General features: G+C 42.5%; 1 long non-coding RNA gene and 1 other non-coding gene across 2 annotated transcripts; both read right to left on the reverse strand.

The window, feature by feature from the left end:
• Positions 1-2,998: 2,998 nt before the first annotated feature.
• Positions 2,999-3,105, reverse strand: LOC142163651 (small nucleolar RNA R71). The gene has a single exon (XR_012694597.1). It is a non-coding gene; the product is annotated as a small nucleolar RNA R71 (small nucleolar RNA).
• Positions 3,106-6,290: 3,185 nt separating this feature from the next.
• Positions 6,291-15,132, reverse strand: LOC142163603 (uncharacterized). The gene is made up of 2 exons (XR_012694552.1): positions 15,008-15,132; positions 6,291-6,598 (listed from the first exon to the last, which is right to left on the reverse strand). It is a non-coding gene; the product is annotated as an uncharacterized LOC142163603 (long non-coding RNA).
• Positions 15,133-16,027: the final 895 nt, after the last annotated feature.

Consider the following 16,027-nt stretch of genomic DNA (forward strand, 5'->3'; position numbering starts at 1 on the left):
CGAGGACGAACGTATGTTTAAGTGGGAGAGGATGTAACGACCCAACCGGTCGTTTTGAGCTTTTGCATTTCGCTCGCCAGTTCTCGGGCATGACTAGCCCCATGTGTTGTATTATGACTTATGTAAATCGTCTGTTTTGATTTTCATGATATTCGGAATAGATTTGGAAGAAAAATTCTATGTTTGAAGCTTTAAATTTGAAAAGTTTGACCAAGTTTTGACTTTTTAGTATTCGATCTCGGATTTGAATTTTTATGATTTTGTTAGCTCTGATAGGTGATTTTGGACTTTGGAGCGTGATCAGAATGTATTTTGGAGGTCCGGAGTAGATTTAGGCTTGAGTTGGCGAAATTGGAATTTTGGCGTTTTCCCGGTTGTTAGGTGAGATTTTGATATAGGGTTCAGAATAGAATTTTGGAAGTTGGAGTAGGTCCATTGTGTCATTTGTGACGTGTGTGCAAAATTTCAGGTCATTCGGACGAGGTTTGATAGACTTTTTGATCGAAAGCGAAATTTGGAAGTTTTTGGAATTCTTAGGCTTGAATCCGATGTTAATTTGGTGTTTTGATGTTGTTTTGAGCGTTCCAAAGTTTGGAACAAGTTTGAATGATGTTATGGGATATATTGGCATGTTTGGTTAAGGTCCCGAGGGCCTCGGGTTAGTTTCAGGTGGTTAAACGAATCAAATTTATGTTTGGAAAGTTGTAGATTTCTGTTGTTGGTGTTGCAGACATTTGTTCTGTGCGATCGCGTAAAGGGGATCGTGATCGCATAGGCTTAGCCAGCGGGGGTGAGATTTTGTTCAATGTGATCGCATAGCTGAGGACGTGATCGCATAAGGCTGCAAGGTTCTTATTCACGAACGCGTGTGGTAGGTCGCTTTCGCGTAAGGTAAAGTAGACCAGAGGTTGACCACACGTTGTTCTTCGCGAACGCGATCCCTGGTCCACGATCGCGTAGGTGTAGGCTGCTATGTATCGCGTTCGTGTGGGGAACGATGCGTTCGTGTAGGGTAAATTGTGGGCCAGCGAAGTTTGTGCTTCGTGATCGCGATTAAGTAATTTTAAAGCTGGGCAGAATGTTTAACAGGCCATTTTTGCGATTTTTGGCCAAAGTTCACCATTTTTTACTCGGTTTGGGATCTTCTTGAGGGAGATTGAAGAGGGAATCAAAGAGAACTTCTTGGAGGTAAGGTTTATGGACTTAATACTTGATCCTATTCTGATTCCTACCTAATTAAAAATGAAATTTGGGGGATTTGAAGTCTAAAATTGGGGAGTTAGGGCTTGAAGCCCCTCCAAAGTCTGTACACCCCCAGTGAGCGTAGTCGACTATAAATTATGGATCGGGCTGCACACCGCAGCAGTTATTACTATTACTGTTATTATGAGATATCTATTGAGCTGGAGTTCTGAGTGTGAGTACTGATTAACGAGAGATGAGTCATGAGTAACTGAGAGGCTTGCCCGAGAGGCTATACTTATGAGTGATACCTTTCCCGAGGGGCCCATTTATGACATTTTTTGCTTTTACTCTTCTTTTTATACTGAGCCTCTGTTGAAAACTATTAAATAAATGATTTCAAAGTATTTTTAATTGAAACTGAAGTTTTATGAGATGATTGGCTTTTAAATTGCAGAATTCGACTTGAAATTTCTGTTGAAACTTATTATATAATTTTTACTTGTTGTCACTGCACTCAGACCTTATTTACATTGGTTACTTACTGAGTTGGTATACTCATGTTACTCCTTGCACCTTGTGTGCAAATCCAGGTGCCCGAGTAGCAGAGTGAGGGTTCCCAGCACTCTCAGAGCATTACTAGAGACTGCAAGGTAACTGCACAGCGTTCGCAGCCCTGCTTTCCTCCTTCCTATCTTAGTTTTCTGCTATTTTAGACTTATGATGTATTAGTCAGGCCGTTTGGGTTGTATTTAGAGGCTCTTGACTTGTGACACCGGATTGTTGGGCTGTGTTGGTATTTTGTACTGGTTTTTCCGCATGTTCTGTTTTACTCATCTATTTCATATGACTAAGTTAAGAATTATTCGATACTAGAAAATAATTTTTATAAAAGATTTCGTTGTGGTAAATATTCGGTTGGCTTGCTTGGTACTGTGATAGGCGCCATCACAACCGTGGCATTTGGGATCGTGACATTATGTTTTTTATATTATATAATATCTATTGTAATTATTCAGTAATACATCTCATGTTAGTATTTCTTTTCCAATAACTACCTTATTCTTTCATCGTTGTAATCATCTTTACTATTATTATTTATGGTTACCACATGCTACTAATTAATTACTACTATTATTTTGATTTTACTTCTAATATTTTATTTTAGTACTATTCATTTCTAGGAACTAAGTAAAAAATGTTTAATTTTCTTTACTTTAAGAATTCCAGGTAGTTTATTATGCGTTCTTCTACAAAAAGCTGGTGAGTTACGATCCTGAAGTTGAAAGATCTCTTTGATTATGCAAGAAAGGACTAGCATCTTCTTCTCAACACGTACCCTGCAATAGAATGGAGCATTAACTAGGTGATGATGACAACCCACAAGAAATCCCACCACAAGTCCACTTAGATGAGTTGTTTGATGAAGTGGGGTCAAGACCAACAAATAGAATCCTAAGGGATTATGCTAGACTTGACCGCTTCAACTGTGAATCTAGTGTTAGGAAACCTCCAGTAGCAGCTAACAACTTTGAAATCAGGACCGACCTGATTCAAACAATTCAACAATCTTGTATCTTTACAAGAGATTCAAGTGAAGATCCACATAGTCATTTGATTGATTTTTGGAAAATTGTTGAAACTGCTAAGTATAATGGAGTACCTCCTGAAGCTATCAATTTAAGGCTATTTCTTTTTTTTAAAAAAAGAAGATGCCATAACTTGGTTGCGAATATTGCCTCAAGGGTCTATTACCACATGTGACCAGATGACTCAGAAATTTTTGAACAAATATTTTTCTCCTGCTAAAACAACAAAGTCAAGACAAGATATATCTAATTTTTTGCAAACTGACACTAAGTCGGTTTATCAAGCATGGGAAAGATTAAAAGCAATGCTGAGAAAATATCCATATCATGACATTCCTGAACAAATGTAGTTGTATATTTTTTTATCACGGGTTAAAACCCTCTTCTAGAAATGTTATTCATGCAGCCGCAGGAGGTTCCATAATGGGTAAAACTACAGAATAAGCATTGCAATTGTTGAATGCGAATTCTGAGAATGCCTTCCAATGGCCATCTGAGCGTGTAATCATCAAGAAGGCTACTACGGTAAATCGGGTAAATGCTCTAAATACACTAACACAACAGATTGTTTCCTTGGCACAGAAGTTTGAATATTTTCAGGTGAATACACAACAACCAAGACAGACTGAAACTTGTGACATATGTGGAGGAAATCATCTGAACCATGAATGCCAAGCGATCAACCAAAGTGATGAACAAGTTAATGTCATCAGTTACAAACAGTACCCTTTTGGAAGTCCAATGGCACAAAAACTTCCAGGATTTCAATGGAGTAACCCAAATGGTGCCAAAAACTCTCATAGCTTCCAAAAGCAACAAGTACAGGGTCCACCGGGATACCAGAATCAAAAATTGTGGCCAAACGAATTTCAGACCTTATCATCAAGCTGCCCCATATCAGCAAAGGCCTCAATGAACTCATTCAAATCTTGATGACCTCTTATACAAGTACATTAAGGCGACTGATGAAAAGATGGGAAGCCACAATGCATCCCTCAAAAAATTGGAAGTTCAGTTAAGCCAACTGGCAACTCTTGTGTCAGGAAAGTATCACAACCCAAAATCCATTAATGGTCGTGATGGCGTGGGACACCACTGTTAGGCAAACCAACACCGAGTAGTTAATTTCGTTCTTATTTTAGTATTTTTTAAATCATAATTTTCTTCAATTAAATAATAAGTGATGAACTTCAAAGAGTAAATAATAATGTCTTTAAAAAATTCATTTTTGAAAAATCCCATAATCATCCCAGAACCCTGTGTCAGAAATGCATGAGTATCAACTAGGAAAAATAAATTAAAATACATAATCCATCCGGAATACAAATTGGACGGGAAGATAAAATATAAATACTCTCAAGGAGACTCTACTATGTAACGACCCCGTCGGTCGTTTTAAAATTTTACGCCCTGATCCCCTATTAACTGCTTTTCTTGTCTTTGTTTCTGCTATTGTGAGTTGCCGGGAGGATTCGTTTTGGGTTTTGGAGTGTTTTGGGACACATAGTCCCTCAATGAGAGCTTCAGCTTTAGAATTTGGACCGTTGTCGGAGCAGTGTGAAGACGGCCTAGGAATGGAATTCGGTTTGTTCCGTTAACTCTGTTAGGTGATTCCGGGCTTAGCAACGTGTTCGGATTGTGTTTTAGAGGTCCGTAGCTTATTTAGGCTTGAAATACCGAAGGTTGAATTTTTGAAGTTTCCAGTTCGATAGTGAAATTTCGATATCGGGGTCAAAATCCGATTTTGAGAGTTGCAATAGCTCTGTAGGGTTGAATGTGACCTGTGTATAAATTTTGGGGGTCAATCGGACTTGATTTGGTTAGTTTTATCATCGAGTGTAGGATTCTTGAGATTTCTAGTTCATATTGCTTGGATTGGAGGGTAATTCCTGGTTTTAGCATTGTTTGATATGATTCGAGGGTTGGAATAAGTTCGTATGGTGTTTTAGGATTGGTTGGCATATTTGGTTGAGGTCTCGGGGGCCTCGGGTGAGTTTCGGATGTCTAACGGATTAGAATTTGGACCAAGGCAAAAATCTGAGTTGCTGAACCTGTCATAACCGCACTTGCGTGTGTAGGACCGCAGGTGCTGCGCGGCAGAAGCGGTATGATGACCGCAGGTGCGGTCTGAGACCCAATTGAAGCTGGTCATAAATGTGGCCCAAGAACCGCAGAAGCGGACCTCATCTGCGAGTATAGCGTCGCAGGTGCAACTTACAGTCGTTTAATGAAAAGTCGCAGGTGCGGATAAAAGGCTGCAGAAGCGGGACCGCAGGTACGGTAGAGCCCTCGTAGGTGCAAAAATTGTTGTGCAGTAAAAGGGAAAAACGAGGGTTTGAACTCATAACTTGGGAAAAATAATTTGGAGCTCGGTTTAGGGCAATTTCTCGAGGGTTTTTGAAGGAGAAACATTGGGTAACAATTTCTATCTTGATTTTGATGTTAGAGCTATAATCTATTGTTGTTTTCCTCTTCTAAATACGGAATTTAGGGGATAAAAGTTTGAAAATGGGAGAAAAGTTCCCCAATTTATAATCCGAGTTTTGAATGAGATTCTGACATCGAATTTTCGTGATTTTTGTTCGAGTGTGCTCGTGAGTGATCGATTTGCAGTCGTGTACTCGTGGCAAGAACGTGATTTCGAGTTGATTGAGCTGGTTCGAGGTAAGTGGCTTGCCTAACCTTGTGTGGGGAAACTCCCCTTAGGATTTTGGTGTTGTTTGTTATATGAGTGTCGTGTACGTGAGGTGACGAGTGCGTACACGTGCTAATTGCTGAAAAACCCCATTTTTATTAAGTAAATATCTATGTCTGTCTTGTAATTTAGCATTTCTTGTACTTGAAGCCTCTTGTTTAGCTTAGGAAACGCATGCCTATGTGTTCTAATTGTTTTACCTGCTCAAACTGCTTACTTGTATCATGTGCAGAATGTTTAGAGTAAAATTCATGTTTATTTATGAATAGAAATGTAGATTCCTTCTTGCTACTGTTATTTGTTTACTTTGGGACTACAGGACGATATCTGGGGAGATCCCCCTGCATGTTTACTTTGGGACTACAGATCGGTATTCCGAGAGATCCTCCTGCACGTTTATATTTGGGACTACGGGACAACACCCGGGAGATTCCCTGCACTGGATATTTACTTTGGGACTACGGATTGGTATTCCGGGAGATCCTCTACACATTTATGTTTGGGACTACGGGACGATATCCCGGAGATTCCCTGTTGCTATTTCTATGTACTAAGTTACATTCTCCCTGTGATTTTATTATCGATCAATTGTTAGTGCTTTAATTATATTCTTACATTTTATACTGTCTTACCTCGTTTTATGTATATAACCAGTAGGGCTCTGACCTTTCTCGTCACTATTCGACCGAAGTTAGGCTTGGCACTTACTGGGTACCGCTGTGGTATAGTTGTCGCGACCCAAGTTCGCCCTCTGTGAACTGTTGTGACGGCACCTAGTCTCTACGACTAGGTAAGTCTAACGATTTGCGAAAAAAGAAACGAAAGATAAAACTAGCCAATAACTGCGGAATAAACATAAATAAAATATTTAAGATGTCGCGGCATATACAAATATAAACTCCCAAATTGAATCATCTCCCAAAACTCGGAATCTCATGAAATCACAAGCTGTTGAATAACTACAAGTGTTCTAATCTCCAGAATGCCTAAACGAAAGTAAATACAGGAGAGCTAAAGCTAGATGGGAGAATAGAGAGGGACTCCTCGGTCTGCGGATGTGGCAGATATACCTCGAAATCTCTGAAGATCACCTCACCTCACTGATGGTATGGTTGAGCCGAAGAACCTGGATCTGCACACGAAAAACATGCGCAGGAAGGGCATGAGTACACCACAACGGTACTCAGTAAGTGCCAAGCCTAACCTCGATTGAGTAGTGACGAGGAAGTTCAGGGCCCTACTGATTATAGATGAAAAACAAGGTAAAACAGTATATAATACGACAATATAATTAAAATGCTAACAGTCTCTAACGAATAAAATCACTGAAAAGAACCTAACTCAGTACATAAAAATAGCAATAGAGGATCTCCCGAGATATCGTCCCGTAGTCCCAAACGTAAATCTACAGAGGAACTCCCACGATATTATCCCGTAGTCCAAATCATAAATGTGCAAGGGAAACTTCCAGAACACCAAATTTGTAATCCCAATGTAAATATCCAGTATGGGGAATCTACCGGGTGCTATCCCATATTCCCAATCATAAATGGGCAGGGGGATCTACCGGAATACCGATCTGTAGTCCCAAAGTAAACAAGCAGGGGGGATCTCCCGGGATATCGTCCCGTACTCCCAAAGTAAATACACAACCATCTCATAAAAGTGTACAATTCTATCCAAGAATTAGACAGGAATTTCTACTCTAACATGCAGCACAGAATACAAGTAGGCAATTAAAGCAGGAGAGGCAATTAAGTCACGTAGGCATTTTTTCCCTAATCTAAACAAGAGGCTTCAAGTACAAGTATTTGCTAAACTACAAGAAAACATGGTATTATCTTAATGAAAGCGGGATTTTCAACAATTAGCACGTGTACGTACTCGTCACCTCACGTACACGACACTCATATAACAACACCAAATCCTAAAGGCAGTTCCCCCACACAAGGTTAGGCAAGCCACTTACCTCGAACTAGCTCAGTCAACCCGAAATCATGTTCTTGCCACGAGTACCCGACTCCAAATGGCCCAAATCTATTCAAATCAATTGCATAATGAAAATAGAACTTCAAGTAACTAATTCCACTAATTAATTTGAAGCTAACACGCGAAATTAAGAAAATTGCCCAAAAAGTCCCTCAGGCCCATGTCTTGGAATCGGATAAAATTTGCAAAACTAGAGTCCTTACAATCTCACGAGTTCATACACACCTAATACATCAAAATCGGACCACAAACAACCCCTCAAATCCCAAAATCGAAGTCTCAAATCTCAAACCCTAAACCCCCTAATTCTAACCATCATTTTCCATAAATTCTTTGTCAAATCAATGAAATAACACCATATAAATGAGTCTTGGTTCCAAAAATCTTACCTCCTCGAAGCTCACTTGAATTCTCTCTCAAAAATCTCCTAAAAAGCTTCAATCCCGGATAAAAATGGTGAAATAGAGCTTAAAATTGCTAAGGAACCCTTATATAGGTTCTAGCCCAATCTTTCCGCACCTACGACCTTTTCCTCGCACCTACTGACCTGCACCTGCAGTCCCAGGTGTGCATCTGCGGAAATCACTTATTGCACTGGGGCCGCACCTGTGCTTCACTTACTGCACCTGCGGTCTCGCAGGTGCGCTCAACCTCTCGCACCTGCGACTTCTGGTCCTCTAGCGCATGGCTACATATACAGCTTCTCCCACACTTCTGCGATCACGCACATGCGGTCCCCAATCCACAGGTGCGGTTATAATAGAAGTTTAGGAGCTGAAGCTGCTCTAAACAACTCCCAATTCTTCCGACAATCTTCTGAAATCATCTCGAGACCCCCGGGACCTCAACCAAAAATACAAACAAGTCATATACCACTATTCAAACTCGTACCAATCTTTGGAACACTCAAAACAACATCGAATCATCAAAACACCCTCGGATTCAAGCCTAAGGATTCCAAAAACTTCCAATTTCCGCTTTCGATCAAAAAGTCTATCGAACCTCGTCCAAATGACCTGAAATTTTGCACACACGTCCCAAATGACACAATGGACCAACTCCAACTTCCGAAATTCCATTCCGACCCCAATATCGAATTCTCACTATCAAACCGGAAACTTCAAAAATTCGACTTTCAGTATTTCAATCCTAATTAACCTACGAACCTCCAAAACACAATCCAAACATGCCCTTAAGCCCGAAATCTCCTAACGGAGCTAAGGAACCAACAAAATTCCATTATGAGGCCGTCTTCACACTACTCCGACTATGGTCCAAATTCTAAAGTTTAAGCTCTCATTTAGGGACTAAGTATCCCAAAACACTATGAAACCCCAAACGAATCCTCCCGACAATTTATAATAGCAGAAATAAACACAGGGAAAGCAGTTAATAGGGGATCGGGGCATTAATTCTTAAAATGACCGGCCGAGTCATTACATCCTTCCACTCTTAAAATATTCATTCGTCCTTGAACGAGCATAGAGCTATACCTGAAGTAGTTAAAAGATAAGGGTAACAGTTGCGCATATCCTGCTCAGTCTCCCAGGTCGCTTCCTCAACTGGCTAACCCCGCCACTGAACCTTCACTGATGCAATGTTCTTTGACCTCAGTTTCCGAACTTGCCTGTCCAATATTGTCACCGACTCCTAAACATAAGATAGATCCTTGTCCAACTGGACTGAACTGAAATCCAATACGTGTCACGGATCGCCGTGATACTTTCGGAGCATCGAAACATGAAATACCGGATGAACTCCTGCCAAGCTAGGAGGTAAGGCAAGCTCATAAGCAACCTCCCCAACACGTCTCAATATCTCAGAAAGACCAATAAACCTCGGACTCAACTTCCCTTTCTTCCCAAATCTCATAACGCCCTTCATAGGCAAAACCCGAAGCAAGACCCACTCTCCAACCATATAGGAAACATCACGAACATTCTGGTCCGCATAACTTTTCTGTCTAGACTGGGCTGTCTGAAGTCTATCCTGAATCACCTTAACCTTCTCTAAGGCATCCTGAACCAAGTCTCTGCCTAATAATCTAGCCTCACCCGGCTCAAACCAACCCACCGGGGATCTACACCACCTACCATACAAAGCCTCATACGGTGCCATCTGAATGCTGGACTGATAACTATTGTTGTAGGCAAACTCCGTCAGTGGCAAGAACTGATCCCAAGAACCTCCCAACTCCATCATACACGCACGGAGCATATCCTCAAGAATTTGAATAATGCACTCGGACTGTCTGTCTATCTGGGCATGAAATGTTATGCTCAACTCCACCCTAGTACCTAACTCATGTTGTACGGCCCTCCAGAACCGCGATGTGAACTGAGTAGCTCTATCTGAAATGATAGAAACTAGAATACCATGCAGACGAACAATCTCCCAGACATAAATCTCCGCCTACTGTTCCGAAGAATAGGTAGTACACACAGGAATGAAGTGCGCGGATTTGGTCAGCCGATCCACAAACACCCAAATGGTATCGAACTTCTTCAAAGTCCGTAGGAGTTCAACAATGAAGTCCATGGTGATCCGCTCCCACTTTCACTCCGGAATCTCTATCTACTGAAGCAACCTACCCAGTCTCTAGTGCTCATACTTTACCTGCTAACAATTGAGGCACCAAGCTACAAACCCAGCTATATCCTCCTTTATCCGCCTCCACCAATAGTGTTGCCTTAAATCCTGGAACATCTTAGCGGCACCCGGATGGATGGAATACCGCAAATTATGGGCCTTCTCTAGAATCAACTCCCGAAGCCCATCAACATTAGGTACACATACTCGACCCTGCATCCTCATTACCTCGTCATCACCCACAGTCACATCTCTAACATCACCGTGTAGAACCTTGTCCTTGAGGACGAGCAAATGAGGGTCATCATACTGACTCTCCCTGATACGATCATATAGAAATCACGCAAGCTAGAACCCGACTGGGCTCCGAAAGATCCAATCTCACAAACTGGCTAGCTAACGCCTGAACATCCATTGCCATGGGCCTCTCTGCTGCTGGTAAATAAGCCAAACTCTCCGCCCGGCGACTCAAAGCATCGGCCACCACATTGGCCTTGCCTGGGTGATACAAGATACTAATATCATAGTCCTTCAGTAGCTCTAACCACACCCTCTGGCACAAATTAAGATCCTTCTACTTGAACAGATTTTGCAAACTCCAGTGGACAGTATAGATCTCACAAGGAACATCGTACAAATAATGACGCCAGATCTTCAAGGCGTGAACAATAGCAGCTAACTTGAGATCATGGACAGGATAATTCTTCTCATGTACCTTCAACTATCTGGATGCATAGGTAGTCACCCTACCGTCCTACATTAATACCCTCCAAGGACAATCCTCGAGGCATCACAATAGACAGTATTAGACCCTGAAACTGTAAGCAATATCAATACTGGGTTGTAGTCAAAGCTGTCTTGAGATTTTGGAAGCTCGCCTCACACTCTTCTGTCCACTGGAACGGAGCACCCTTCTGGGTCAGTTTGGTCATATGTGCTGCAATAGATGAAAACCCCTCAACAAATCGACGATAATAACCCGTCAAGCGAAGAAAAATATGGATATCTATAGCTGAGGATGGTCTGAGCCAACCCTATACTGCTTCCACTCTCTTTGGATCCACCTGTATACCCTCAGTCAATACCACATGACCCAAGAATGCCACGGAATCCAACCAAAACTCACATTTCGAGAACTTTTCATATAACTTCTTTTCCCTCAAAGTCTGAAGCACTGTCCTCGGGTGCTACCCATGATTATTCCGACTTCAGGAGTATACCAGAATATCATCAATAAAGATAATGATGAACGAGTCAAGATATGGCCGGAACACACTGTACATCAAATGCATGAAGGTTGATGGGGCATTGGTAAGCCCAAATGACTTAACAAGGAACTCGTAATGACCATACTGAGTCCTAAAAGTAGTCTTTGGGATGTCTGGCTCCCGAATCTTCAACTGATTGTAACCTAAACGCAAGTCAATCTTAGAAAACACTCGTGTACCCTATAGCTGGTCAAACAAATCATCAATAAAAGGAAAAGGATAATGATTCTTCACTGTAACTTTGTTCAACTGGCAATAATCAATGCACATATGCATAGAACCATCATTTTTCTTCACAAACAAGACAGAAGCACCCCAAGGTGATACACTGGGCCAAATAAAACCCTTATCAAGCAATTCCTGTAACTGATCCTTCAACTCAGGAGGGGTCATACGATACGGAGGAATAGAAATGGGCTGAGTGCCCGGCAACAGATCAATGCCAAAATCAATATCCCTATCGGGTGGCATACCCGGAAGATCAGCTGGAAACACATAAGGGAAGTCCCGTACTACTGGGACTGAATCAACTATATGGGTATCAACACTAATATCTCTCACATAGGCCAGATACGCGTCACACCCCTTCTCAACCATTCGCTGAGCTTTAAGGAAAGAAATAACTCTACTAGGAGTATGATCTAACGTACCCCTCCACTCTACTCACGGTACACCTGGCATAGCCAACATCACGGTTTTGTTGTGACAATCAAGAATAGCATAATAGGGCAACAACCAGTCCATGCCCAAGATAACATCGAAGTCTACCATGCTGAGCAATAATAAATTGGCTCTAGTCTCAAAACCACTAAGAGCAACCAAACACGTTTGATAAACGCGGTCCACAATAAGAGAATCCCCCACAGGAGTAGAAACATAAACATGCGAACTCAAAGAATCCCGAGATATACCCAAGTGTGGGGTAAAATAAGAAGACACATAAGAATAAGTGGAGCCTGGATTGAATAGAACCGATGCATCTCTATGACAAACCAGGACAATACCTGTGATGACAGAATCGGAGGCGACAACCTCAGTATGGGCATGAAGGGCATAATATCTCACCTGGCCTCCCCCTCTAGGGCGACCTCTACTTCCTTGACCTCCACCTCTAGCTGGCTGAGCAGGTGGGGTAGCAACTGGTACTAGAACCATAGCCTGGAAATTCTACGGGGCACGATGTAGCTGAGGAGTCTGTGGAGGTGCACCCCTCCTAAGTCTAGGGCAATCCCTCACCATATGGCAAGTGTCGCCACACTCAAAATTAGCTTTGGGATGGTGTGGTGGATATGAGTGGCTCGGGCCAGGTCTGCTGGACTGACCACTGAAAATACCCCACGCAGGAGGCGCACTAGATACTGGAGGTGCATAATAAGGCTCCTAAGATCTAGGAGGAGCTGAAATGCCACTGGCTGCTGGAAGAGCTGAATGAACGGGGCGACTTATATAACTAACGAACTGTAGCTGGAGCACGGGAACCAGAATAATGGCCCGACTCTCGAGACCTCTTGGACTCTCTCTCCTCTCTATCCCGAGCATGCATACACTCCACTCTCCTAGCAATGCTCACCACATGCTGATAAGAGATATCCATCTCCCACTCACGAGCCATGCTAGACCTGATACTAGGAATAAGCCCCTCAATAAACCGATGAACCCTCTCACGAACTGTAGCAACCAAGGCTGGTGCATGCCTAGCCAAGTCAACGAAACAGACAGCATACTCCGAAACAGTCATAGTGCCCTCGCACAAATGCTGAAACTCTGCACGCCATGCGTCCCTAAGGCTTTGAGGGACAAAGTATCTCAGGAACATATCTAAAAACTGAGTCCAAGTAAGGGATGTTGCCTCAGCTGGACTATCTAGCTCAAAAGTACGCCACCATTGGTAGGCGGCTCCTCGAAGCTCGAAGGTAATGAAAGAAACCCCACTCGATCCTGATATACCCATAGTGCGGAGGATACAGTAGCACTCCTCCAAAAATCCCAAGGCATCATCTGATTCTAAACCATTGAATACAGGAGGCTTATACTTCTTGAATCTCTCAAGCCTCCACTGTTCATCCTCTGAAGCCGATGCCCTGTCCTCAGGTTGAACTGGGGCCACCGGCGGTACTGATATAACCTCTAGGATCTGATCAACCTGGACCCACTGCTCAGGAGTGAGGGCAACGGGAGTCCGTGCTCCTCCCCCAGCTTGGGATGTGGCTGCAGCAAGGGAAATCAGCCCTACCTTAGCTAGAGTGGTTTACATGCTCACGAATTGTGCAAGAGTCTCCTGAAGAGCTGGAATAGTAGTAGCAGTAGGCGTGTGGCTCTTCTGTGACAGCTCGCGTGGGTGCTCTGGCTGCACCACGGGCGCGTCCTTGGCCTCTACCCCAGCCCCGACCTTTGACAACTCTAGCAGGGGGCGCGGGTGTCTGGTCATCTCCGGTAGCACATGTTCTTACCATCTGTCAGAGAATAGAAGACATAAGTTTAGAATTGTGATATCAATCTCACACGACAAGGAGATCAAATGTAGTGGAATTTTACAAACATATACATAGCCTCTCGTAGATAAGTACAGACGTAGTTGTATTGATACGCGAGACTCTAATAAACTGGCTTGTGATTCATGACTCATATGAACCTAGAGCTCTGATAGCAACTTTCACGACCCAAGTTCGTCCTCTGTGAACTATCGTGATGGCACCTAGTCTTTACGACTAGGTAAGCCTAACGATTTGTGAAAAAAGAAATGAAAGATAAAACTAGCCAAAAACTGTAGAATAAACATAAATAAAACATTTAAGATGCCGCTCGGCATATAAAAATATAAACTCTCAAAGTGAATTAACTCCCAAAACCTGAAATCTCATGAAATCACAAGCTGTTGAATAACTACAAGTATTCTAATCTCCAGAATGTCTAAACGAAAGTAAATACGGGAGAGCTAAAGCTATAGGGGAGAATAGAGAGGGACTCCTTGGTCTGCGGACACGACAGATATACCTCAAAGTCTTTGAAGATCACCTCACCTCACTAATGGTATGGTTGAGCGAAATAACCTGGATCTGTACACGAAAAACATGTGCAGGAAGGGCATGAGTACACCATAGCGGTACTCAATAAGAGCCAAGCCTAACCTCGATCGAGGATCTCCCAGGATATCGTCCCGTAGTCCAAATTATAAATGTTCAAGGGAAACTCCCGAAAACCAAATTCGTAGTCTTAAAGTAGATATCCAATACGAGGAATCTACCAGGTGCTATCCCGTAGTCCCAATCATAAATGTGCAGAGGGATCTACTGGAACACCGATCTGTAGTCCCAAAGTAAACAAGCAGGGGGGATCTCCCGGTATATCGTCCCGTAGTCCCAAAGTAAATACACAACCATCTCAGAAAAGTGTACAGTTCTATTCAAGAATTAGACAAGAATCTCTACTCTAACATGCAACACAGAGTACAAGTAGGAAATTAAAGCAGGAAAGGCAATTAAGTCACGTAGCAATGCTTTCCCTAATCTAAATAAGAGGCTTCAAGTACAAGTATTTGCTAAACTACAAGAATGTATGGTATTAGCTTAATGAAAATGGGATTTTTAACAATTAGCACGTGTACGCACTCATCACCTCACGTACACGGTACTCATATAACAACAATACCAAATCCTAAGGGAAGTTCCACACACAAGGTTAGGCAAGCCACTTACCTCGAACCGGCCCAATCAACTCGAAATCATGTTTTTGCCATGAGTAGCCGACTCCAAATGGCCCAAATCTATTCAAATCAATTGCATAATGTAAATATAACTTCAAGTAACTAATTCCACTAATTAATTCGAAGCTAACACACGAAATTAAGAAAATTACCCAAAAAGTCCCCCTGGCCCATGTTTTAGTATCGGATAAAATTTTCATTTTGGGAGGAATTTCATAAATTTAGGTTGAAGTACCTTTCAATGTTTTCGATGTCCGTTTGGGATTTTGAGCCAGGAAATAGCTCCGTATGGTGATCCTGGTATTGGGGGCGCGTCCAGAAGTTTATTCGGAGGTCTGTAGGTCATTTTCGAGTCATTTGGCTAAAGCTAGAAATTTAAATGTTATGAGATGTTTGACCGGAAGTGGACCTTTTGATATCGGGATCAAATTTTGATTCTGAAAGTTGGAGCAGGTCTGTAATATCAAATATGACTTGTGAGCAAAATTTAAGGTCAATTGGACGTGATTTGATAGGTTTTGGCATCGGACGAAGAAGTTTGAAGTTCTAAACTTCATAAATATCGAATTGGGGTGTGATTCATGATTTCGATGTCGTTTGATGTGATTTGAGGCCTCGAATAGGTCCACGTTATGTTTTGGGACAGGTTGGAGTGATTTGATGAGGTCCCGAGGGCCTCGGATGGATTCCGGGTTGTTAACGGATCGAATTTAGAATTTTAAAAAGAATTGAGGAAGCTAACATCTGGTGTAACCGCACCTGTGAGGTTTTGGCTGTAGGTGCGAAGCCGCAGAAGCGGCCTAGTAGTCACAGAAGCGGGCAGGAGCGCAGGTGCGAGGGAAGATCCGCACCTGCGAAGGCGCAGATGCGGAAGGGAGATCACAAAAGCGGAAGCTGCTGGGTTGAGTTAGAGCCGCACCTGCGATGGATTTTCGTAGGTGCGGAGCTGCAAAAGCGGCTATTGGACCGCAGGTGCGAAGGTTAGGGCTGGGCAGCGTCTTCTTTAAAACGA

This window comes from Nicotiana tabacum, chromosome 8 (genome assembly GCF_000715075.1).
Source record: "Nicotiana tabacum cultivar K326 chromosome 8, ASM71507v2, whole genome shotgun sequence".
NCBI lineage: Eukaryota > Viridiplantae > Streptophyta > Magnoliopsida > Solanales > Solanaceae > Nicotiana > Nicotiana tabacum.